Genomic DNA, 26,216 nt, shown 5'->3' on the forward strand with positions numbered 1-26,216 from the left:
TGAGATCAATATATAAAAATCAATTGCATTTCTATACACTGATGAACAATCCAAAATGAAATTTTAAAAATTTCCATTTGCAACATCATCAAAAAAAAAAAATGCTTAAGAATAACCTTAACAAAGAAAAGCACAAAACGTTTTTTGAAAGAAATTAAAGACATAATTGGCAATACTCCCCCAATTTATCTTCAGATTCAATAATATTTCTATTAAAATTCTAGTTATCTTCTTTTCAGAAATTAAAAAACTGAACCTAGTGGGTTGAGGATCTGGCATTGCCATGAGCTGTGGTGTAGATTGCAGACGCGGCTCAGATCCCACGTTGCTGGGGCTGTGGCGTAGGCCAGTGGCTACAGCTCCGATTGGACCCCTGGCCTGGGAACTTCCATATGCCGCGGAAGCGGCCCTAGGGGAAAAAAAAGAAAAGAAAAGAAAAAAAAAAGCTGAACCTAAAATTCTTGTATAAGAAAACCAGGATAGCCAAAATTATCTTGAAAAAGAAGAACAAAGCGGGGGCTCACACTTATCAATTTCAAAATTTACTGCAGATCTACGGTAATCTAGACCATGTGGTACTGACCTAAGATTGACATGTAAGTAATGGGACAGAATTGAGAATCCATAAATTAATCTCTCACATTTATTGTCAACTGATTTTTGACAAGGGTGCTAAGATCATTTAATGGGGGAAAAAAAAGCAATCTTTGCAACAAATGGTGCTGAGACAACTAGATATCTAAGTGTGGAAGATGAAGCGAGGCCCTTTTCTCATGCTTCATACAAAATTTAATTCAAGCAGATCATAGGCCTAAATATAAAAGTTAAAAGAATATAAGTCTTAGAAGAAAATAAGAGAGTAAAACTTTGAGACCTTCAGTTAGAAAAAGCCTTTTTAGATATAATACCAAAAGCAGAGAAGACAAAAGAAAAAGTAGATAAATAGGACTTCATCAAAATTTAAAACTTTTATGCTTCAAAGGATACCATTAAGAAAGTGAAAAGTTCCCATTGTGGCATGAACCCAACTAGTATCCATGAAGATGCAGGTTTGGTCCCTGGCCTCACCCAGTGGGTTAAGGATCTGGTGTTACCATGAGTTCTGGTGTAGTTCTCAGATGCAGCTCAGATCTGGTGTTGCTGTGGCTGTGGTGTAGCCTGGTAGCTGCAACTCAGATTCGACCCCTAACCTGGGAACTTCCATATGCCTTGGGTGTGGCCCTAAAAAAGAAAAAGAAAAAAAAAGTGAAAAGACAACGTCCAGAATGAGGGGAAGTATTTGTATTTGTATATCATATACATAATAAAGGATTTGTACCTAGAAAACAGAAAGAATTCTTCCAACTCTAAAACCCAACTAAAAATGGGCAGTGTATTTGAATGAGCATTTTTTCAAAGATGTTAAAAATGGCCAAGAAATACATGGGAAAATGCTCACATCATTAGTCATTCTGAAAATACAACTCAAAATCACAATGAGATACTCCTCTATTCCATTCAGATGGCTATAAAAAGACAAATAATGACAGGTGTGGGTGAGGACGTGGAGGAATTGGACCATATATTGCCAACGGGACTGTAAAATTTTCAGCCATTTTGGAAAAATCGTTTGGCAGTCCCTTGAAAAGTTGTGCATAGAGTTACCATATGACTCAAGAATTCCATTCTTAGCCATGTGCCCAAGAGAAATGAAAATACATGCCTACATACAGAATAGATTTGTGCTTGCCAGGAGTGGTGTGGGAGGGATGAACTGGGAGTTTGGCATTAGCAGGTGCAAACTATTACATGTAGAATAGATAAACAACAAGATCCTACTGTATAGCACAGAAAACTGTACTCAATATCCTGAGATAAACCATAATGGAGAAGAATAAGAAAAAGAAAAAAATATAGATATGTTAAAACTGAATCACTTTGCTATAGAGCAGAAAGTAATGTATTGTAAATCAACTATAATTCAGTTTAAAAGTAAAAAGAAAATGCATGTCTACACAAAAACTTTTATATGATGGTTTGCAGGAGCATTTTTATAATAGCCAAAAAGTGGAAACAACCCAAATGTCATCAGCAGATGAATGGATAGATGAAAGTAGTATATCCATAGAAAGCAATATTATTCAGCTGTAAAAAGGAATGAAGTACCCATACATGCTACAACATGAATAAACTCTGAAAATGTTATGCGAAGTGGAAGAAACCAGACACAGAAGGCCACATATTATATGATTGCATTTATATGAAGTACTCGGTATAGACAAATCCAAGAGAAAGTAGATCAGTAGTTGCCAGGGTCTGTGGGTAGGAGAGAAAGGGGAGTGTGGTTTCTTTTTAAGATAATAAAAATGTTCTAAAATTAGATAGTGGGGGTGGTTGGACAACTCTTGAATACACTAAAAACTACTAAATTGTTCACTTTTAAAAGGGTGACTTTTACAGTGTCTCAATAAAGCTATTATTTTTTAAAATGTAGATTATGTCATTTCAAATCTATTCTTAAGCTATTTAATACCTTCTTCTCATCCTTAGTGTAAAGTCCAAAACTTGGCCTTGGCCTGCACTGTCCTGCCCTTGCTTCTGAACTGTCTTGTTCCACATGTCCCAGGCAGTGTGCTCGGTTATGCTGACTTGCAGTCTGTTCTTTGAACACATTGAGCTCTTTTCAATAGTAGAGTCCTGGCATTTGCTTTCTTCTGTTTGGAATGCCCTTCCCTGCTTTACTCATGGCTTTTTCCACCTCATTCTTTCTCGTCTAAAAGTAGTTGCTTCCCCTTCCATACTCTTTAGCATATTATGTTGTTTATTTTCTTGATACACGTATAATACCAAGTTGAGGTATCTTACTTATCCGTGTTTATTTGTGTATGTGTTTACTGACTCTCCAGGCATATCCCCCTACCATTAGGATACAGCTTCAGAGAGGATCTTTTCTAGCTGCTTCTTCATGTAGCTCTAATTCCAAGATAAGTGTTTTCCTATAGTTGGTACTCGATATATGTTTCTTGAATGAATGAATAAATCCTCAATTATAATGACCAGTCTGACTCAAAACTTCATCTCACAGACGGTACATGCTACACCAGGCCCTCGAGCCAGCAGACTTAAGAGAAATGGTTCCTGAGCAAGCTGATGGGCAGTCATACCTTTCTCAGTGTAAGTAGGGAACTCAGAGGTTTTTGTCTCTTGCCCTTATTTGGCATTTTCATCCATTGAGCCCCACATTCAGGTATTCTTTCAGACAGTAGCAACACAGAGGTGTGGAGGCTGCCCTTGAGAGGCTCACATTCTAGAGAAGGGAACAGACCCAAACACCTGTGAAATAATGCAATAAATGCTACTAGAGAGCCACAGAGTGCTTGGGAAATACAGAGTTGAAGATGTTGACTTTTGGTTGTAGGAAGATGGTTTTAGGGGAAGACTTCACTGAAAAGGTTAAATTTGTGTTTGGGCCCACTAAGATAAGGGGGACCAGTGATTTTCAAATTGAAAGTGGGAGTAGGATTAAAGGGAAGGTGATTTTGTCCCACAGGGCATATTTGGCAATGTCTAGAGACATTTGTATTGTCACAGCTGGGGCAGAGAGACATGTTATTGGCATCTAGTAGGCAGAGATTAGGGATTCTACTCTGCATCCTACAATGCACAGGATGGCCCCAACAAAGAATGATCCTGCCCCAAATGCTGGTAGTGCTGAGAGTGAGAAACTCTGATTAAGGCAGTGATTAACTATTGCTGCTGAAACTGTTGGGTGAGAGGTAATTTTAGAATGGATGGATCAGGCTGACTATACCAATCAATCTTACTACAAAAAGAAGAGATATGACCAGTCTTACTATGCCCCCCCCCTTTAATATATGAAATATTCTCACTGAAAGATGAAATCTAAACCTGACCAAACCTCTAGTGCAACACTGGCTATATGAAATATATGAGCCACATATGTAATTTAAAAAATTAGTGGCCACATTAACAAATAAGAAATAGAAATTAATTTTAATAATATATTTTATTCAACCCCAATATAAACGGTGATGTTATTTCAACATATCATCAGTTTAAACATTATTAATGAGATATTTTACTTTTTTTGAACCGCCTTTGGAATCTGATGTGTATTTTACACTTACAGAACATCTCCATTCAGACTAATCACATTTCGAGTGCTCAGCAGGCACATGCTGAGTCGCTGCTGTTTTGGACAGAGCAGCTCTAGAGTAAACACCAATTTGTAGGACAATTGGAGAACAGAGGAATATGCTATACACAATGCAAGGATGCAACCATAAAAGATCCAGAATGCAGGAAACTCTTAAGGACAATGATCTAGTTTCTCTCTCTCTCTCTCTCTCTCTATCTCTCACACACACACACACACACACACACACACACCCCAAGGTGCAAAAGAAAGGGGTAAGGGACAGTGGGTTGGGGAGAGGTGCTGTTGATTTAAAATAACTTATGAAATATGCCAATCAGATGGATTATGTGGATCTTGTTTGTATTCTGATTTGAACAAAACAACTGTAAAAAATATATATTTTGAACGCTAGCCATTTTATGAGATATAAAAAATTATTAATTTTCTTAAGTGTGATACCAGTATTGTGATTATAGCCGAAATTAGGTTCCTTTAAAAGACACATACTAAAATATTTACAGATGGAATGAAACAATATCCATGACTTGCCTAACAGCATCTACTGGGGAGGAAGCAATGGGTATGAATATAGAGGAAACAAGGTTGATAATTCTTGAAAGTAATGCATGAGTGGTCATCATACTATTCTCGCTATATATGTAAATATTTTAAAAATAAAGATTAAATAAAGACCTAAATATAGACTTTGAAAGTATACTTGGTTTTGGCAACTATATATTTTGCTCTCATGGGTCTGTGGCGTGCATGTGCCGCTGCCACTGGAGAGTGGCTTTCCAGAAGGGATCTTTATCTCCCCCCCTTCCTCTACAGCAGCCACCTATGGCACATTCCAAGAGAACTGAAAAGAGCTGAAAGTTGTATTACTTATTCTCATTTAGGAATCCTAAACTTTTCAGAAATAAGACACTCTGGAGAGTTTGTATATTCTTTCTTTGAGGTAAGAGCAGCAATTGAAAGTTGGCCTAAGTGTTTATGTCAGGAACGAAAATAAAAGAGAGAAACAGAAAGTTAATGCTTCTATCACTAACCTTCTGAGACAGCATGCCCCTATTGGACACAGGAAGTACATTTTTCTCCTAAAAAATTTACCGATAAATTTTAGGTGGTACAAAAAGTCAGATCTCTTAAACTCTCTTTTTTTTTTTTTTTCGTCTTTTGTCTTTTTAGGTCTGCACTGGTGGCATATGGTTCCCAGGCTAGGGGTCAAATCAGAGCTACAGGTGCCAGCCTACACCACAGCCACAGCAACGCCAGATCTTTAACCCACTGAGTGAGCCCAGGGATTGAACCTACATCCTCATGGATTCATTTCCGCTAGGCCATGATGGGAACTCCGGAACTCTTTAACTTTAAAAATATAATTATTTTATATATCATAAAATTTTAAAAAACTAGGTAGCACATGGAATTTATAATTTTTTTTTTCCTTTTCTAGGTCCACTCCCACGGCATATGGAGGTTCCCAGGCTAGGGGTCGAACTGGAGCCATAGCCACCGGCCTATGCCAGAGCCACAGCAATGCGGGATCTGAGCCGAGTCTGCGACCTACACCTACAGCTCACGGCAACGCCGGATCCTTAACCCACTGAGCAAGGCCAGGGATCGAACCTGCAACCTCATGGTTCCTAGTCAGATTCGTTAACCACTGCACCACAATGGGAACTACTTTTATATATATATATATAATTTTATGAATATTATCAATTGGGGCAGGTAGAAAAAATATATCAAACAGTTAAGTCAGCTTAAATGAAACCACTAAGGAGAAAATAGTAAAGGTGGGACATGGATATGGCATAAGCTCTAAAAGTGATTTACAAATTGGCAAATTCTGAATTTGGGGAAATGCTGGATATAGAGATTTTCTTCTACAAAAAAAAAAAAGCAGGTAGAGAAACAAGCACATAAAACAATTCAGGCTGAGAGATCATTTTAATCAAGAGTGATTTTCATCATGAGAATGACCTATTCTTGGATTAAACTCTCTGTGTTTTGCCAAGACATATTCTCCCATATCCTATGCCTCCTAGACCACATATCTGGTGGGAAGATATAATGAGAGAAAGGATGATTTTGTTTTAAGGACAACATGTGTTAGGTAAACAAGTTCTGAATGGGGTGGAGAGATCTGTACTACATGACAGACATTCAGCCAGTCCCTTTATGCCTTTTGCCTCATCATCATCCCCAGGGCCCTGCTCCCATGGTCCCTTCTCCTCTCCAGCTTCACCATGTAAGCTTCAGGTGCATGGCCAGCTTGCTGTTCTCCAGCAGGAGAGACTTGTTCTTTCTCAGAGCCTGTCTCTCGCACTTTCCTGTCTGCCTGCACAAAGATCTCTGCTTGGGCAGTTTCTTATCACTTAGTCTCAGCTCCAATATTCCTCCTCTCCAGCGCTCTCTATTGAAAGAACCACTTCTCCAATCGTTAGTTGTCATATTATCCTATTTTTGTCTTCTTCATAGAACCTAAGACTCCCTGAAATTATGCTGTTGTTTGCTTGCTCCAGAAAAGAGGATCCTTGTCTGTTTGGTTCTCAGTATTTCCCCATCCAGTTGGACGGTGCCTGGTGTGAGCAGGGAGCTTGGCAAATATTTGTTGAATGAATACATGAATTAGATAAGCTGGGCTTTGGACTAGAGCATCTCTGAGGGTCTCCTTCCAGCTATGAAGCACTACAATTTTCAAAATCCATCACAAAAAGCGTTTATCTTTCCAATGGAGAGCTTTTCTCCAGCAATTGGCCAAGATAGGATTTCCCAGGGCTTAGCTGAAATGGTTGGTAGCAAGCCGAGTGAAACAGATGCCTTTGGGTGCCGACACATCTTCCTCGGAGTTTAACAATAGAGCAAAAAGCAGTCATCATAATCAGTACAGAGGTGGGGGAGAGAGTAACTAGGTCTTCTGCCAAATTGCCTTTGTAGATGTCAGAGCCAGCTTCTCTGAAAACAGCTCTTTATGTAAAACATTACTCCAAGCAGAGCTTGCCCCCCCACCCCGGCTCCCACACGTTTCCTCTTACTTGGACTCTCCAGTTTGTCGCATATGTGTTCACTTGCTCTCTTAACATCAGTTTGGGTAACCCTGATGCGAGGGAGATGTGAGTCAGCCATTAGGTGTGTGGAGGTCTGATGAAAGCAACTTTAACACAACACCATTTGCTTTGGCAGGAACTCGGGCCAAGAGCAAAAGTCCTCTTGATGTGTCAAATTATAGATAAACACGAGTTTCAAAAACATTTGTGATATAACTGCAAATAAATGCTGGCAACTGGCAGGGTGCTCCGTTTACAAATAGTTCCTGTCAACCAAATAGTAAGAGGATAAACTTGAACGCGACTGACTTCCCAAACATTTGAAAGCACTTTAATAGCAAGACTCTGAGGCTGCAAGTATAAAACAGAATAATAATTAAGGTTTAAAATGCCATCCAGCCAAGAGAAAAGCTGCAGAGGGCTGTGTCTTGGGATCTGAGGTTTATCATGATGACTCAGTGTCTGATTCCTTGGACCCAACCCATCTTTTGGAGGCTCTCTGAGTTGTCCACACTCCTGCTTTTAGTTTAGCTTGGCTTGCCCACTTCAAGTCCCCAGTATGAGAAGCATGACCCTGGAAACTGGCTGAAACAGTTGATACTTAAGAAAAGAGGTGGTGCATTTCATTCCCAGGTAGGGAGCTCCAGGTCTTGATAAAGTAGTTACATCTGGCAGCTTGCTTGCTTTCTTTCTTTCTTTCTTTCTCTTTCTTTCTTTCTTTCTTTCTTTCTTTCTTTCTTTCTTTCTTTCTTTCTTTCTTTTCCTTTCTCTCTTTCTCTCTTTCTTTCTTTCTTTTCCTTCCTCTCTTTCTCTCTTTCTTCCTTTCTTTCTTTCAGGCTGTACCCGCGGCATGTGAAAATTCCCACCAGGGGTCGAATTGGAACTGCAGCTGCTGGCCTATACCACAGCAACACCGGATCTGAGCTGCAGGTGTGACCTACACCACAGCTCATGGCAACACCAGATTCTTAACCCACTGAGAAAGGCCAGGGCTAGTAGGTACTAGTTGGGTTTGTTACCACTGAGCCACAACAGAAACTCCCCGGCAGGTTCTTTCTAAGGGGCAAAGTCAACAAGGGCACTTGCCTGTGTGTGAAGCTCTTTGGTGATGGTGGCAGTGGTAGGGGGAGAAATGGGCTAAACCTCCTTCTGCTTATTGGCCACTCTGAACTTTCATCCATCCATCCATCTCTCCATGAGTTAAGAAATACGTACTGAGGAGTTCACTTTTGGCTCAGTGGGTTAAGGATGCAGTGTTGTGACTGCAGCAGCTTGGGTCGCTGCTGTGGTGGGGGTTCATTTACAGGCCTGGGAACTTCCACATGCCATGGGTGCAGCAAAAAGGGAAAAAACAAAGAAATATGTATTGAGTTCTTCTGAGGTACCAAACACTGTACAAGACCCAGAATACATTGGTAAGGAAACCTTTGGTGCTGGCCTCTGATCTCTATAGCATAGTAAAGCTCTGAAAAGGGAAGTCAGAGTTGTGAGTTCAAGTCTACATTGACACTAACTCTGCTGTTTGCTCTAACAAGAGCTTCAAATTCAGCACTTGATCAGCTAGTAAATGGATGACGCAGGCAGAGTGGGGACCATGTCACTCTGGAAATTTCATGCCCCACACACAGTGGGTAGTCAGCCTTATCTTTGTTGAAGTGTTGTTCTGCTGGAAGACAGCACAGTTTCCTAGATTTTTAAGACAAGCAAGAAATCCTGACCTTTAAAATGCAACACCCCCCACCCCATTTTTAAATACCGATGACCTAGTTTTTGAAAACACTGGTCAGGGCAAAATTAAATAAAATCCAGTTTGCAGTCTCTTAGGGCACAGTGTTCTTCTTCTCAGTTTGTTGATGCATAAGAGAGAAGTCCTAAATCTGTGGAGTCTGGTGGTCTGTGTGCTGATTTATAGGCTGCTGTTGGAGCAAGAGGGAGGCTGTCCTGGCAGGGTACTGGCCCCCACCAGTTCCAAATAGTGCAGTGCTGCTTCTCTTGGTGTCCCCAGATGTCATTTGGGTGTTTCTGGTCCCCTTAGATCCAGGTCAAATTACCTAAATATCACCAATTCCAAAGTACAAAGCCCTTCCCAAGCTTGAGAGAATTCTTAAAACTGAGGCATAATGTTCCAGGTGTCCTCTCTCCAGATTCTGCCTCCCTCCCTTGCAATTGTACTGTTCCAGTCATGAGACTTGGCTGTTTCTTCGAATTCCATAAGGAACTAACTCAATCACCCCAAATACGTGTACACTTTACAGAAGACATTTTTGTTAGGGGTAGGAGTGGAGTTTGAGAAACAGAAAAAATTTTATTTTGCAGCAAGGTAAATTAACTTCGTATGAAACAGCAGACATTATGTTTTTAAGATGCCGTTTCACTTACTCCCTACCTGCTCCATGTTTGCTTATTGTAGAATCTGGGTAAGTTCCTTAGCCTTTCTGTGCCTCAGTTTCTCATATTTAAAATGAGGACTCTAGTAATAGCTACTCATACGATTGGTTTGAGGAGGAAATGAATTCATATAACTAGATTAGAACAGGGCCAGGTACGGGGGTATGGGGCGGGGGAGAAGGTGGGAGAAGGAAGGAAGAAGGAAGTTAGGTTATTATTATTTTAATTTCTGGTTCCTCTGACTCCCTTCTCAATTCCTCCTGCTCCCCACTTAACTCTTCTCCTCCCATTCAGGAACAAAACCAAAAACTTGCACAAGACCCTTCTCTATTCTCGCCCAGAATAGTTTGTCTCCGTTCTTCTCTGAGGTCTTGTCTCCTGCTGATGTCATAGCCCAAGTATGTTTACCAAGGTATTTTCCAAAGGATAGTTTCCTCCCTAAGAGGGATTAAGATGTCAAATGTCAAGACAATATTTTTTCAACTTGTTATGTTTATACACACACACACACAAAGGGTTCCATAGCTTAAAAGTAAATATTAAAAATGCTGGCTAGGTCTTTGGGGTGTTTTCAGCCTCTTTGATTCTGTGACTCCAGAGAAATAAAGTTTCCTGGCAGCATGAGATGCCTTAGTCCTTGTCGTCTAGTGCTGGATGAGGGGAGAGTAATTGGAACATCCAGCCCAGCCAGACCTCCTCCAGACACACTCCCAGGAGCCTGGAGATACTACTGGCTTTCCTAAGGAGTCAAGGGGGCTGCAGTGCCAGAAGGTGAGAACTTAGTACAGTATTCAGATAACATGCTTTTCCTCTCAACCACCCCCCCCAACATGTTATCCCGTAGTTCTCCCAATATTTCTGGCCTCTTCACCCTACCCACCTCCAGAAAGTTCACTCACACAGATGATAGAGAGAGAGGATCTTTTTCTTGGTGAAGATAAAGAGAGAGTGCTATTATAGAGTTTCTTCTTCTTCTTTTTCCTTTTTTTTTAGGGTTACACCCGTGGCATTTGGAGGTTCCCGGGCTAGGGGTCAAATCGGAGCTGTAGCTGCTGGCCTACACCACAGCCACAGCAACGCCGGATCCTTAATCCACTGAGCCAGGCCAGGGATAGAACCTGCATCCTCATGGACACTAGTCAGATTCCTTTCTGCTGAACCATGACAGGAACTTCGAGTTTCTCCTTCTTACCTGATGTATTGGTGTTAGCTTATAGCTATATAAGAAATACAAAATCCCCCAAGATCCGTTATCTTCTCATCCTTCAATAAAGCCAGTGCACACACTTATATGCTTTGTAATTTTTATGAACCATATTTCAATCTATTAGAATATTCATGGACAATAACAACACTAAAAATAAAACCACCCAAGTTCTGTCTCGGTTTCGGATCTTCCCTATGAGTCCTTCCCTTCTTGCCGCTCTGGCCTAGGGAGTCTGATTTTTGAGCTATTGGTTGCTGTCCTTGGCATTTATCAGAGTGAGAAGTTGACTTTGGAAGCATTATAATAGAAATGGCCTATTGTAGTTCAGGAAATAGATATTGACAGAATTAGAGGAACAGGAAAGGTGTGTTCTCCAATCCAGTTCACACAGGTGTGTCATGGAAAGACCATAGCCGACTTGGCTTTGAGTTTCAACTCTGATACTAGCTTCATGATCTTGGACAAAAAAAATTAACCTGTCTGAACCTAGATTCTTCTTCTGTAATATGGAGTGATAATATGGGAGGCACTAAGCTGCAAATGTGACTGCCAGTGGCAACCAGGCCACATTTGTACTCACAGGCTAGCAAGAACATCTAGAATACCAGCTATGGATGTAGACTGCTTAACCTACTGTGAGTTTCCGACACATTTTAAATCCTTTCATCTCTTTCCCATTTATTCAGGTGCCAGAGGGCATAGATCTTATTTAGAACTAATCATTTTTGCTTTGATGATTGAATTTTACTGAAGACTTCATAGAATTTAATAGCAGAAAGAGACTTTAAATGGTCAGGTGACCCAGCTCTTCCAGTGGGATTAAAGATGTTTGCAGATTCAGTCATTATAAAATAAAACCTTTAAGGGAAAAATTAAACTGGGACTGAAGGACTCAAAAGAGTTGATTTCTGTAGGCACCTGATCTGGACTAATTATAACACCTGGGTAGTACGTTGTTGGCACAAGCTTCCTGGCAGTGAAGGCAAAGTGGAAACATTTTGGGTTACTTAGTTTTGGTTTTCTGACAATGGAAAGCATACACATTTTTCTGTAGAGACAAACTTTTTCCTGGAACCAAATTCAGGCATTTATCACATGAGTCATTGTATAAAGGACACTGTGGGACAATGGACAGTATATCCCTCCATGACTTCTTACAGAATCTGTAGTTTTTCATCTGGATGTTCTCATCTCAAACAGTTATAAAATAAACATTTTGTACTAACTAGGAACCCCCTTTCCAATACACTGAGACAGTCTGAAATAAACCAAAAAAGAATCCCTCCTCACCACTAATCTATGAAGAAAAATTTCGAGGCAGATAATTTAGATATTATCATCGTCAGACAGTTATTATCATCGTCATTGTCGTCATCATTTGTTATCAAGCATAAGTACATTTTATAAATATAAGCAAGTTAACTGAGGCATAGCAGGATTAAAGAACCCTTGCAAGCCCACACAGGTCATCCTGATTTCCAACTACTTTGATGGGCTGTGGTTTTCAGTGTTGTGTTGACGAGGATGCTGAGGCTGCATTGGATTATAGTGGGAACGAGTGCCATGACCAGCTCATGATGCTTGCATGTGAGAGGGCAGTAAGACTCACCAGCCATGCATTTGCCATCATCCTGTAATTACATTTTTCTGCTAGCAAAGAATGTGTTGCCTGTAATTCCTCTGCCTTTGTTAGTGGGAATTTCCCAGGATATAAGTTACTTGAGTACTTTTTGCTACGTACCACTTGAAACTTCAGGATTCCCAGGAGCTGATTGGTATATGTACACAGGAACTAAACCAAGCCAAATGAAAATCCCAGGGAGTTCCCATTGTGGCCCAGTGGAAGTGAATCCAACTAGTATCCATGAGGATGCAGCTTTGACCCCTGGTCTTGCTCAGTGGGTCGGGGATCCGGCATTGCTGTGAGCTGTGGTGTAGGTCACAGACTCAGCTCAGATCCCATGTTGCTGTGGCTGTGGTGTGGCTGACAGCTGTAGCTCTGATTCGACCCCTAGCCTGGGAACTTCCATATGCCACAGGTGCGGCCCTTAAAAAGTAAAAAAAAAAAAAAAAAAAAAAAACTCCCCAACTCATCCTCCCCCCAAAAAAACCCAAGCCCATGATACAAATTAGAGTTATTACTATGAATTAAATGTCTACAGAAGTAATTTTAAAAATACATTAACTTTTTTTGGAGTTCCCTGGTGGCCTAGTGGTTAAGGTTTTGGCTTTGTCACCATTGTGGCTCAGGTTCAATCCCTGGCCTGGGAACTTCTGCATGCAATGGGTGCAGCCAAATAATAATAATAATAATAATAATAATAATAATAACTTTTTAAATCTTACTTAAGAGCTAATGATTTGTTTTTATTGTGGTAGTTAAGTAAGTAATATAATCCATTAAAAGTTGCAGATTTTGAAACTGTCTGTATGACACTTTGAATGATTCAGCAATTTCAGGCTGTAGGCAACAGCTGAAATGTAGTGAGTCCGTATCCTGATGGGCTGTGGGCCCTTCAAATGAATCTTTATTCCAAAGTGTATGAGGCAACTGATCACCCCAAAGTGGGCAGCTTCTGCTTTCGCCTGCCCAGCCTCTCTGCATCTGGTGACAGAACCATCTCTGCTTCAATCCGGAACCTCCAGAACCTTCAGAGTATGAAGTTCTGGAAGAGCTGACTCCACTTCCTGGAAGAGGCATGTGCCCACTCTGGCACCATGTTCCCCCAACCAGTGGTTGATGCCTGAAGTAGGTACATGTTACCAAGTCAGGCCAGTTAAGCCCACTTAGGACTTGGCAGTAGCTAGAAGGTAAAGCCCCTCACTGTTCTTAGATTGCTGGACTGCTGGAACAAGCACCAATAACTGCAGGTAGGCATACTTTCTGAGAATGAACCTAGTTCCCAAGAAAATAGTGATGGATGGAGAAAGAGGGATTCAAAGCCTTGAGTATGTTTACCGAGTTGTACATCCATCACCACAATCAATTTTAGAACATTTTTATTACCTAAAAAAGAAATCCTGGAATTCCCATCATGGCACAATGGACACGAATCTGACTAGCATCCATGAGGATGCAGGTTCAATCTCTGGCCTTGTTCAGCTGGTTAAGGATCCAGCGTTGCCATGAGCTGTGGTGTAGGTCACAGATGCAGCTGCAGCTCCAGTTCGACACCTAGCCTGGGAACCTCCATGTGCCATGGGTGTGGCACTAAAAAGACAAAAAAAAAAAAAAAAAAAAAAAAAAAGAAAAGAAAGAAAGAAAGAAATCCTGCTCCTCTAAGCCACCATCCTGAACCCTGCTCCCCAACCACCAGCCCTAGGCAACCACTAGTGTACTTTTTCTCTCTGTTCAGATTTGCCTGTTCTGGATATTCCTTATAAATGGAATCATACAATACATGGTCTTAGTTCTCCTTTAATTAACTTTCATAGCTCCCTTTACTTCTTACAGCCCTTATTAGACCAAAATTTTTAAATATGTGTAATCATTTGTTTAATATCTATCTCTCCATTAGACTGTACATTTCACCAGCACCTGGACTTCATGTATTTTATTCATCATTGTACCCCCAGTGCCTGTGCACCACGAATAGACAAGTAATAATATTTACTTAGTGAATAAATGGATGAATGGATTAATGAATGGATGGCTGAATGAATAAATTAGATATGCTGTCACCGCCGAAAGAGGGCCAGAAATACCAGTCTACTTAATACAGTGAAAGAGGTTGATCTGGTTAACTTCCTTCAGTACCAGTTCCCCATGTTGGGCAGAAAAAAAAATAAATATCTATTTAGCAAGAGAGAGTGTGGTTACACATGCAGATGTGTAATATTTGTAAATGAGAAGTGGATTGTTTGTGTATTGGAGTGGAGAAGGGAGAGACTTGGTAAGCTGGAGCTAAGTTAAAGTAAACTATTTATTGCACTAACTAAGCCACAGTGTAGTCACTGCCAACTGGTCACAACCGCTGGTCCTTTTTTTCTTAAAGGCCTCAGTCTCTGTAAGATACACTCTGAGTAACAGGAAAGAGAGAGCCCTTATGTTCGGAATTTGCTCATGGCATCCTCGACTGTTTAGGGCCTTATTCCATGAATGTTTAGGTCTGGCTGTTTCCTGCCTGTGCCTGTAACCACACAGAGAAAGAATGGGATGGAAGTCAGATGCATGCCTTGTCACTTGGACAAGCAGCTTGTGGAGTGGGAAACACGCCTCGGCTTGGACGGCTTCTATACTCTGGGGCTTGGCAAAGCTGTTGCTGAAAACATTGAACAAAATAAACTACAGAAGATAGAAAGAATGCAGGAAAAGTCATGAAAAAACAAATTGGTGATTCATAGAGATTACAGTCTAATGGCTACAAGATTTTCCCGGCTTTGATTTGGACTTTTTCAAAAAATCAGTTGCAGTAGAGGCTCCCTTGGTGGTTGGACACGAGAGGGGATTTTCTAGAAATAATGAGTTTCTGTTTGTTTTATTTTTAATAAAGCAAATATTGTTTTTTATTCCTTTACTTCTCCACTGAAGAAATAGAATCTTTAAATAATTCCAGCTTCTGTATGCAGACAGCGTAAAGAATACACATAAACCAAGAGATTATTTCAGAGATGGGATCTTTTCTGGTCATTCATGGGTGTTTCGAAAATTACATAAAGAGTTGGAAATGCTCAGTGTGGCACCAGCTAGGTCAGAGATGTGTGTGTGTGTATTTTTTGCCCCCTCTCTTGTGCCCAGCAAGCCCTTGATTAGAAATGCAGTGCAGTGAGATTAATTTCTTGAATAAATACCTCTATTTATGAAGAGTCACCTGATTATAATTTTTTTTAAAAAAAGATCAAAGGTTCAAACAAAGAACTAACCAGGACTACTTTGGATAAATTCTGAGCAGTAATATATTTACTAATATATTTTTTGGAGTGTATACTCACAGAGTTACTATACAAAGGTCAAATGCCCAGATTAGCTCTGCCCCACAGAGGGACATACACACAGCTACCTGCTGTAACAAATAGAAGGGACCTTACAGTGTTTCCCTTCACCTGCCTGTCCCCCAACCAAATATCTCCTACCTGTTTATAACTTTTGCTGTTAAATTCACTATTCATTGTTTATTTCTGTAGATAATTCAGTACCTTCTAAATTCTTTTGATGGTTAAAAAAAAATCACCTGGGATTCTCATTAAAATCTCAGATTCTTGGTCCCATCCACGGAAACAGATTCCTCAGATGAATCTCTCTTTTTAATAAATGGCCTAGGTGATTCTTATGGTCAGAGATATTTAGGAAAAATGGGACTAATGATAATTTCTCAGTTTCATTTTATAACAAAGCAGTTTCATGAGATCCTCAACATAAGTCTGACAAAAATATTATTATTCTAATTTTACATAAAAGGAAACTGAGCCTCCGAAAAGTAGACCAGTTAGGGTCACTTGGGGCTAACCTTGACTCCAGGTCATGCGGCTTTTAACCCAGACCCTCCCCACCAGCCCCACTGGGGCTCCCTTCCAGGAGCTTGTAGTGATGATGATGATGCTAGTATCAAGATAGTCTTGTTTGAACAAAAAAAGAACAGAATGGAATTATGATCAGGGCTCTGAGAGCACCCAAAGGGCCTTAAAGAAAGAGAAATCCTTTAATAGTTGAGGATGAGAGATGAGAGTAGGTGAACAAAGTCACGGGAATATGAATGCCAGTCGTCGGTCTATTGTTTTTTTTGTTTGTTTTTTTTTTGTTTTTTTGTCTTTTGTCTTTTTGTTGTTGTTATTGTTATCTCTTGGTTCTTGGGCCGCTCCCTCGGCATATGGAGGTTCCCAGGCTAGGGGTTGAATCGGAGCTGTAGCCACCGGCCTACGCCAGAGCCACAGCAACGCGGGATCCGAGCCGCGTCTGCAACCTACACCACAGCTCACGGCAACGCCAGATCCTTAACCCACTGAGCAAGGGCAGGGACCGAACCCGCAACCTCATGGTTCCTAGTCGGATTCGTTAACCACTGCACCACGACGGGAACTCCCGGTCTATTGTTGATTAATGAGATGATGTTGAAAACAGTTAGAGCCTAAGAGTTTTGTAAAGTCTCTTCCACAGAACCTGGTTTTGTAAGATACCCCTTGAAAAGGGGGTTCTTGACTCAAATAAATTTGGAAAATGCAGTAAACTTTATTCTGCTAAATAGATTCCCAAAGCATATCTGCATTTTAAAGGCTCTGAGAAGTTCTGCTGTAAAGAAATCTAATTAAAACTTTAAACCTGGAGTATCCATACTTATCCCCCCCGCCCCATTCTCCCACAAATATCTGTCAGAACACACTTTGGGAAATGCTGGCCTAGGCCATAGAGTTGAGAATATATCCATGGGGGTGTTTAATACTGCAGTTACACCCAAAAAGGAGATTCTGTTCTTTCTTTCTTTTTTCCCTTTTTTCTATTGTCTTTGCTTATTCTGGAGAGAGACAGACAGACAGACACTATCCATAAAATAAGCAACTGAGTATTCCTCACACTGAAGTTTGTTGATTCTTTTTTATTACTAACACAAAGCAAGTATGTGGCGAGAGAACCAAGCAGGAGTTGAGCTAAGCCCTGGAATGTGGAAACCCAATCTGTCTGGAGCCCCTGGCTGTTTCCAAGCATCAGGACTGGAGGCCCAGCTTGTCTTCTTTTCTGCCTTTGCCAATCTGCCTGAGCAAAGATGAGACAGTCAAAAGATGTTGCCTCACTGACATGCTTCCTGCTCTTCGTGTGTTTAACTGGGTTGATTCAGAGGGACTCTTCTTTTCAGGGCCTTCTTGGGCCCCGTGACTGCCCAGAGCAAGGTCGAGGTAGCCTTCAGTCAGAGAGAAAAGCAGCAGAAGCTTGACTTGGCAGGCTCACCAGTGGCATCAATCTTCCCAAGACCAGCACCGCTGTGGCAAGAAAGGAAATACTATGTGCTTATGGTTAGGAATCCTGCTTGTCAGAGCCTGATGGCACCCAGAGATGCCTCCGCAGCTTGCGTGGGTAGTTGGGTGGAGATGGGTGTGGGGTGCAGTAGTCCAGATGGTTGGATGAAGCTCCAAAAGAGGGTGTGGGGTGAGGGAGGAATGATCCTCGTTGTTTTGAAACTTCGCCTTTCAGCGGAGGTGACTTATTTCAGTTGCTTGGGTTTAGATTCTTTGGAGAGGATTGACCTCTCAATAGTGAGAATTTGCTGTTATTGTTCAGAAGGGCCCTGACCTTGACGTCCTAAGTCTGATACAGAAAAATGGCAATTGAAAGAGGGTGGGGTGAAGAAGTTTTATTTGGAAGGACAGTGTTTTAAAAAGTGAATTTATATGCACTCTCAAGAATGGTTTATCACCACCTCAATGCCTCCAGTGGTTTGCTGATGAATATGTAATAATCAGCTCTCCAAAAATGAATCAGATGTATATATACACACATAAATTTATTATATAAATTTTCACTGATGTAAAGGTGTGTAACATTAAATTTATAAATAATAATGCATAAAATATTCTTTATTATCAATTTCTTATAGCGACTTGATTCGCATAGGATTATTTCATTGATTTTTATCGAACTATTTTATCCACAGCCCTTTTTTGCAACTGACAAAAAAGAATAATTCCAACATGAATGTTTGTTGACATTTTTGTTTAACATGTAACATGAAAGTGAAATGATGGAGATGCATGTCCAGGATTGCTAGATTTAACAAATGAAAATACAGAAGACTCAGTTAAATTTGAATTGTACTTAAACAACAAATAAAATTTTAGAATAAGTATGTTCTGAACAATATTTGAGATATACTTATGTTGATTTGAAATTAAAATTCAACTGGGCATCCTGCATTGAAAAACTTCTCTTGTTCTTCAGTAATAGGCGTGGCTGCTTTGCTGAGTCATGTGCTAGGTTTTGAATACTGGAAGACTGTTTCCTCAATTTTGTGTGCTGTTGGGTATGTAATAACTGTAAACATCACAATTTTAAGGTTTATCATCATTAATGACATTTTTTCCATCATTTTCTTCAGTCTAGAAAATCAACAAAACAATGAAACAAGCCCTGATTTGTAGCATTTGCTAATTTCTGTATGGTGTAAATTCCCACCATAGCCAATTTCAGCCTACCAACTTCACATCACTGAGCAAGGAGTTAGGGAGTGATACACAGGAACACATAGCAGGACATTTCCATCATACAGAAACAATACCCATGGACAATCTCAAAAGCATAGATAAGAGCACCACTTGGTAAAATAACCAGGAAGTGATGATTTTGGGGTATATATTACCTCTGTTTTGAATGTAATTTATGCAGTAGTAAGTTAATGGAAGCTTTGTTTAACCTGGCTCACAAAAGTCCTAACAGTGTAACAACTGGCTCTTGCAAGCTGGTAACACCACTCTAGCACATTATTGCATCTGTCCATACCGGTCTACACCTGGCTTGTTTTATTCATTTACACAATTGCTTGGCTCCTGGAGGTGTTTGAGCTTGGGACCTTTGTTAAGTGGTTGGGAAGATTTAAAAAGGGAAAAAAAGTGATACAGCCATTCCTTTGGGGAGCTTTAAGGTGCTCGAGGGAGTAATGAGCATTTATTGAGTACCTTCTCTATTTGAGACGCTATCCTCTACTGCAGATTTCAGATAGACTCTTGTAAGACCCTATGCTATATGAAAGCCCGAAAAGCAGAGGGAATGTGCGCTCCAAACATAAAAAAGTCACTAAGATTTTAAGGCAGAAGGTTAAGAGATGAAATCAGAATTCCTACCATGGTTGCAATATTGTTGATTATCTATACCTATAATTGAGGATTGGAAGGGATTGTGTGTAAATAATTGCTCCTTTAGGGCAGTGGTCTTAAGGGGTGATGCGTTTTCTTCTGTATTTTTCTTTGATGTTTTTGTGAAGATTTTCTGGAAGATAAAGCACTAAAGTCTACAATTCAGACAACAAATGCATTAAATTCATCACAGGGGCATTCCTCTGTGCTGGGACAGCTTTTATGGAGCCCATGGAGCATAAGCTGGGCCTTGAAGAATGGGAGGGATTTAGATAAGTAGGGAAAGCATTCCAGGCAGGGTGAAAGGCATGAGTAAAGGGTTAGAGATAGGTATTCTGAAGGAACAATAAATAAAATAGTCTAGCTAGAGAAAGTTTAGATTTATATGTATATGCAAAAGCTATATAAAACTGGGCCCCACAAAGTCCACTCCTGGCATGGAATCAAATTCAGAGAACTAATAGTTGGAAAAACTGAAACTAATTTAAATCTTTACTACAGCTTTTTAAGAAAGCACAAAAGCCAGAGGACTTCTGCCCCATCACCAATTTTTCCCTCCCCTTAGGTCCTCATCTCTTCCGATAAATTATTCTGTGCCTTTTTCAGCACTTCCCTACTCCACTGATTACCTTAGTCTTCCCATTAAGTCTCAGGACAGGTTTGAGTGGCAACCAGAATTGTCCTTAGCAGGTGGGGGAGGGAAGGGGGCTATGTACTAATGCGAAGATATCTTTCATCTGACATATCCAAAAATAATATGGGTATAAACCTATACGTAGCAACTTCATCAGTAAGTGATTTCTTTACACTTCCTCTTCTTTCCAATTCTGTAATATTAAATCGTGTTCATTTCATTTGTGTATGTGTGTGTGTTCCACCTTAGGTTAGGCCTATGTAACTTGATCGTCCATATGCACATGATATTTATTTCCTCTTTAACCTACTCAATTCTGTTAATCCTGAAGGATTCAGTTTAGGAAAGTAACTTTACCCAGAAGCCTTCCCTGACCATGCAAACTGGATTAGTTACTCCTTCCCTATGAACCCATCATCCTGGATAGGTCCTCCTGTTTTAGCGCTTACTGTGTTATGTTACAATGGCCTGTTTTATCTCCACTGTACTGGGAAAAATTTGAAGACAACCTTAAGTCTTATTTGTTCTGTGTGTGTATGTGTTTGTATACTTATGCATACAAGTATATATGTGTATTTATATATGTGTGTGTGTTTATATATATGTTTCATGTTTATATGTGTATGTTTTATATATAATGATATATTTATAAGTGTATTTGATATTTCTTTGTGTGTTCATCATATTTATTTCTGTCCTTTTATATATTTTGGATAAATTAACTTACTAACTTCTGTGACAGGCACTGTGTTAAACAGTTTGCAAACATATCTCTTTTTCTGCTCTGACCAACCTTATAAAGTAGCAGTTACCATTAATTCTCAAGTGAGAAATCTAGGACTCAGAGGTGTAATAGTTGCCCAAAGTCATATGTTACCTCACCTGGCAAAAGGGACTTTGCATTTGTGATTCTTAATCTTAATCACAAATGCAAAGTCCCTTTTGCCAGGTGAGGTAACATATTAACCAGTTCTAGAGATGAGAGTGTTGGACCTCTTTGGGGGGCCATTATCATGCTTACCACAGAGGTACACACAAGTAGCCTCATTCTACAGATGAGGAAACTACGACTCAGAAAGGCGAAGCAACTTCCCACAGTCCCAGATTCAGTGACAAGTCAGAGATTTAGACTTGGGTCTCTCTGACACAGAAATGCCCACTCTTTCTGGGACAGCAAGCTGCCTTCTTTGACATTTCTGCACGGGTCATAGAACTGGACAGTAGCGTTAAATACCTGGCAATTCGTAGAATGTAATGAATGGATGGCTTTCTAACGTGGAGCAGAGAAGCATCCTTGAATTATGAGAAAATAGAGACCTCTTAATGATCAAAAGGATATTGCTGCATTTTTATCCCAGGTGTCTTTTTATGTTTTCCCAGCACAAGTTACATGGGGTATAAACACTACCACACATTAGCCTGAAGTTTATGGCACATATATATTAGTCAGGCGTCCATAACAAGATACCACAGACTAGGTGACATAAACATCAGATTTATTTTCTCATAGTTCTGGAGGCTTGATGTCTAAGATCATAATGTTGCCAGGACTGGTTTCTGGTGAGGCTTCTCTTCATGGCTTGTAGATGGCTTCCTTCTTGCTCTGTCCTCAGGTAGCCTTTCCTCTGTGTGTGCAGAGAGGGAGACCATGTGTCTGGTAACTCTTCCTCTTCTTATAAGGACACTAGTCCTATCTGATTAGTCCTATAAGATTATGACCTCTTCTAACCTTATTATCTCATTAATGGCTCTATTTTCAAATACAGACACACTGGGGTTTGGGCTTCAACATATAAATTGGCAGGCGGGGATACAATTCAGTCCATAACCACACAAAAGAGGCCCTCAGTAAATATTAGCTAAATGAATGGTTGAATTGATGAATGAACCCCATTTGTGGAATGAACATAATATACCTGGTATTTACTAGGACTTAACATGTGTTGTTTTATTAATCCTTAAAACAATTCTGTGGTATAAGTATTATTATCTGTACTTCTCTGGGCCTTGGTCTGTTGATCTGTAATCCAAAATAGTCTCTTAGTTTCCTTTCAACTTTAAGAATCTGTAATCCTGTTAATGGCCTGCCATGGGCTGTTCAAGGCCCTTTTCTTATGACACCTCGGACCAGAGGTCATTATTGTCAAGAGTCTTGGCTTCTATTAAACAAGCCTTGTGGGTTATTTCCCTTGATCCTGTGTGTAGATAAGCCTTCTGTGAGAGGTATAGTAATAGTCCTGAGGTCAGCACTTTCATTTGTTTAGAGGTCAGAAGAAGGGCTGGGATTATTCCCCTGGATCACATTATCTAAAGAGGTTATGATGGAGGCCTGTGTGAGCAGAGAAGTGCACCATATGTGCCCCTACAGAGCACCAGCCCACTCAAGTGCTTGCTCTGCATTGACTCCATCAGCCTCTTCAGCGTGTATCATGTGCCAGATGCCAGGACTATAGAGATTACCTTTAAGATATTTCCAGTCTGGTCAGGTAGAAACATACATACATGTAAATCAGCAAGTGCAGTCGGACTAGAAGAATTTAAGGGTGGGAGGCTGGGAGAAGTCTTCCTGGAGAAGAGGATGCTTGGGCTTCGTATGCACATATGAGAAATATTCAGCCAAGGCAAGAAAGCAGATGAAGGAAGAAAGGGTGCTTGAATTATAGCTGTGCCATTCCTGTGCATACACAGCAAGAGAGGACAATATGCATCGAGGTCCTTCAAAATGAGTATAACTCTTGATCCAATAATTCCACTTCTAGGAATTTATCCTAAGGAAGTTACCAGACATGCACATAAAGATTTATGTGCATGGATACTCATTGCTGCATGATTTATAATAATAAAAGAATTAGAAACAGCTTAAATGTTTATAGTGAATTGGATAAATGAATCCATATGATGGAATATAATGTAGCCATTAAAAGCCATATTTAATGAGGGGAAAGTGCTCAAACTGCATTAAGTGGGGAAAAAGTAGTTTAAAATATGATCCCAATATTGTTAAAATGGAATATAGAGGAGAACAGAATATAAGTTCTGCATGAAGAAAAAGACTGGGATGTAATGCATCAAAATGGTCAGTGGATTGTAGAAATAGTGATTTAAATTTTTTCTTATTGTTTGTATTCCTCCAAATTTCTAGAGAGTCATTCGTTATGTTTATAATCTTAATGCAATTTTAACCCCTTGCAATGGCAAAGTGTTATTTTTGCCACTCACACATTCTTTAGCACTCTGTCAATGTTATGTCCTCCATGTGCTAGGGCCTGCATTTCTGTGCCTCTTTTTCTACCTGAGTCAGTGCACCTGTCTGCAAGAGACACCAGGAGCACAATTTCAAGATGACGTTTTGATTTCAGCGTTTTCAGTCTTCTCTTTCTTTCCCACCCTCTTCTCTGTTCCTTTTCCCCAGAAGGGGCTCATTCGCTTATGCGCCCCTCCTGATCAAACCCTACTTCTAGGGAATAAAAGAAGTACATTTATTGAGCACTAACAGTGAAAGGCACTGATTAAGCACCTTATGTAGATTAACTTGAATAAACCACACAACATGTTAGGAAGTAGATATTATTACAACTTCCATTTTATTGATGGGGATACGGCGGTCCAGGGAAGTTCAAGAATAGGCCAAGTTCACCTAATTTGTAAGTGCTGGAACCAGGATGTGAGTGCAGGCAGTCTCAGTACACACTACAGATTCCCAAAGAAATGCTGAAACCTAACTAGCAGCAGAAGCTTTCCCAGGAAAATGTGCATTTTAGTAGAAGACCATGTGCTCAGCTGACTTAGGCCAACACAGTGGGACTGGGGTGGAGAGGTTTTACCCAATAGGACTGGGTTAAACACAATGGGACTGTTTAGAAGGGGGTATAGGACCTCCCATTCCAATGAGAGTCTCAGGGTATTCTATGGACCTGTTGACATGCAGATCTTTATGCTCCTATTTCTTTGAAGTTTACTTCTGGGCAAAAATCCCTGGGAACAATGAAGAATTGGGCTCCTGCATGGAGCTGAGAGGGTGTGCCTGTAGAAATGGCAAAGAGAACTGTGTTCGTGATTCTGCAATTTCATGAACCTCCTTATTGTTGTTTTGCTCATGTCAAGAGGGGAAAACAAAATCTGTAAATGCTTATATGCGGGAAAAAAAAAAAAAAAAAAAAAAAAAAAAAACTAGTTTGAGAAAGAGCCTGGCCAGAGCTTTGAGCAGGTTGAGAATCCTGGATGGATAGGTTCCCATGTGAACAATTCTAAAGGGGTCCCTCAGTGGGGCAGACCCTTTCAACTTGGATCAGCATAGGCTGCAGAGGCGGAAGCTTAGCCCCAATGGTGAAGTTAGCTGTCTGACGTGCATAAACTGAGGTTTGAGGGAGCTCCAGCTCATTGGCATTCGCCAGCTCACCCTAGTCCAAGGTGACCTTTTGCCTTTGTGCCAGTGTGTTGCATCCAGCCCAAAGTGCTTGGTGGTTTATGCAGCCCTCCAAGGGAATTCTTTGGCCTGCCTGAAAAGGAAATCAATTGCTAGAGAGCCAGGCTTCTGGCCAGGAGATTTATTTTAAACCTTAATATAGATAGAATAAAGCCGAGATAATAGCTGCAGTAATATTAATAACACCCAGTTTACTTTCAGATACAGTCACCCCAGGGTGAAAAGAAGCATTTTAAAGCCTACATTGAAGAGCTCGGCCTACTGTCTTTATCACAAGGATGCATTGCTTTGTCAGTCATCTTGGTTTCCTTTCCATGTTTTCTTTGTACCTTGAATCAATAGGACAAAATGAATATGACCCAAAAGACCTGTCCCCCCTCCACCCTGTTCCTGACAGAGGGTATGAGTCACTGACTGCAGAACCAAAAAAAAAAAAAAAAACACAAAAAAAACACAAAGGCCATAAACCTATTCTAACAGTTTTCAAAAGGGGAAACAGAAGGAAGATTCCAGTGAATACTTATGGACGAGTTTTCCCACTTATGACTAGAAAAAAAAGGCAGTTAAGTCGAGGGAAAAGAAGGGAGACCCAGCAGTGTGAGACTGATGAACATAGCAGACTCTATTTACCAACAGATCCAAATGCAGTGAAGAGCACCCACTTATCTTCATCACTGCCAACCAGTGAGGATGACCAACCATCAGCCAGATGGTCCCTGATAATCAAGTAATGATTATCTGAGCTTAAGACTTTGCTTAGCCTCCACCCAACCACCCCATGCAGACAGATATTTAATGGCCCATGATTCTCATGCATCCTTTAGTGAACTCTTCATTCCCAGAAACCATGGATTGGCATTAGAGAGAGAAGGCCCTGCCTCTCACAAGGGTAGAACTAGATAGAATGAAACCTAAAAATCTCCCCTCCCCAGTTTTATTAAGAAATAATTGACTTACATCACTGTATAAGTTTAAAGTATACACCATAATGGTTTGGTTACATATATTCTGAAATGATTAGGAGAATAGCTTTAGCTAATATCCATTATCTCATATCAATAAAATGAAAACGAAAATTTATCCTTGTGTTGAGAACTCAGGATCTACTCTCTTAACAACTCTCCTACATGTCACACAGCAGTGCTAACTATAGTCTTCATGCTGTGCGTTATATCCCCAGTACTTACTGCTACCCGAAAGTTTGTACCTTTTGACCACCGTCCTCCAGTTCCCCCCTCCCCCAACCCCCTCCTCTGGTAACCACAAATCTGATCTCTTTTTCTCTTTTGTATTGTTAGTGCCTTTTAAAGATTCTACATATAAGTATGATCATATAGTATTTGTCTCTATCCTTCTGACTTATTTCACTTAATGTAATGTTTTCAAGGTCCATCCATGTCGTCACAGATGGTAGGAGTTCTTTTCCATAGCTGAAGAGTTATATTCATACACACACACACACACACACACACACACACACACACATACATATATAGAGAGGGAGAGAGAGAGAGCGCGCTTCTTTTTTTAGTTGGAGCGTAATTGGTTGAAAATGTTGCACTCGTTTCAGGCATATAGCATAGTAATTCAGC

The 26,216-nt window shown here is 40.3% G+C and overlaps 1 long non-coding RNA gene across 1 annotated transcript in view; it reads left to right on the forward strand.

Annotated features, from left to right (window-relative positions):
- LOC110257263 overlaps positions 7,549 to 26,216 on the forward strand; it is a 97,914-nt gene continuing 79,246 nt past the window's right edge. Inside the window, exon 1 of the long non-coding RNA XR_002339645.1 lies at positions 7,549 to 7,824. This is a non-coding gene — a long non-coding RNA (uncharacterized LOC110257263). The remainder of the gene's footprint in view (positions 7,825 to 26,216) is intronic.

Source organism: Sus scrofa, chromosome 16, assembly GCF_000003025.6.
Source record: "Sus scrofa isolate TJ Tabasco breed Duroc chromosome 16, Sscrofa11.1, whole genome shotgun sequence".
Classification (NCBI taxonomy): domain Eukaryota; kingdom Metazoa; phylum Chordata; class Mammalia; order Artiodactyla; family Suidae; genus Sus; species Sus scrofa.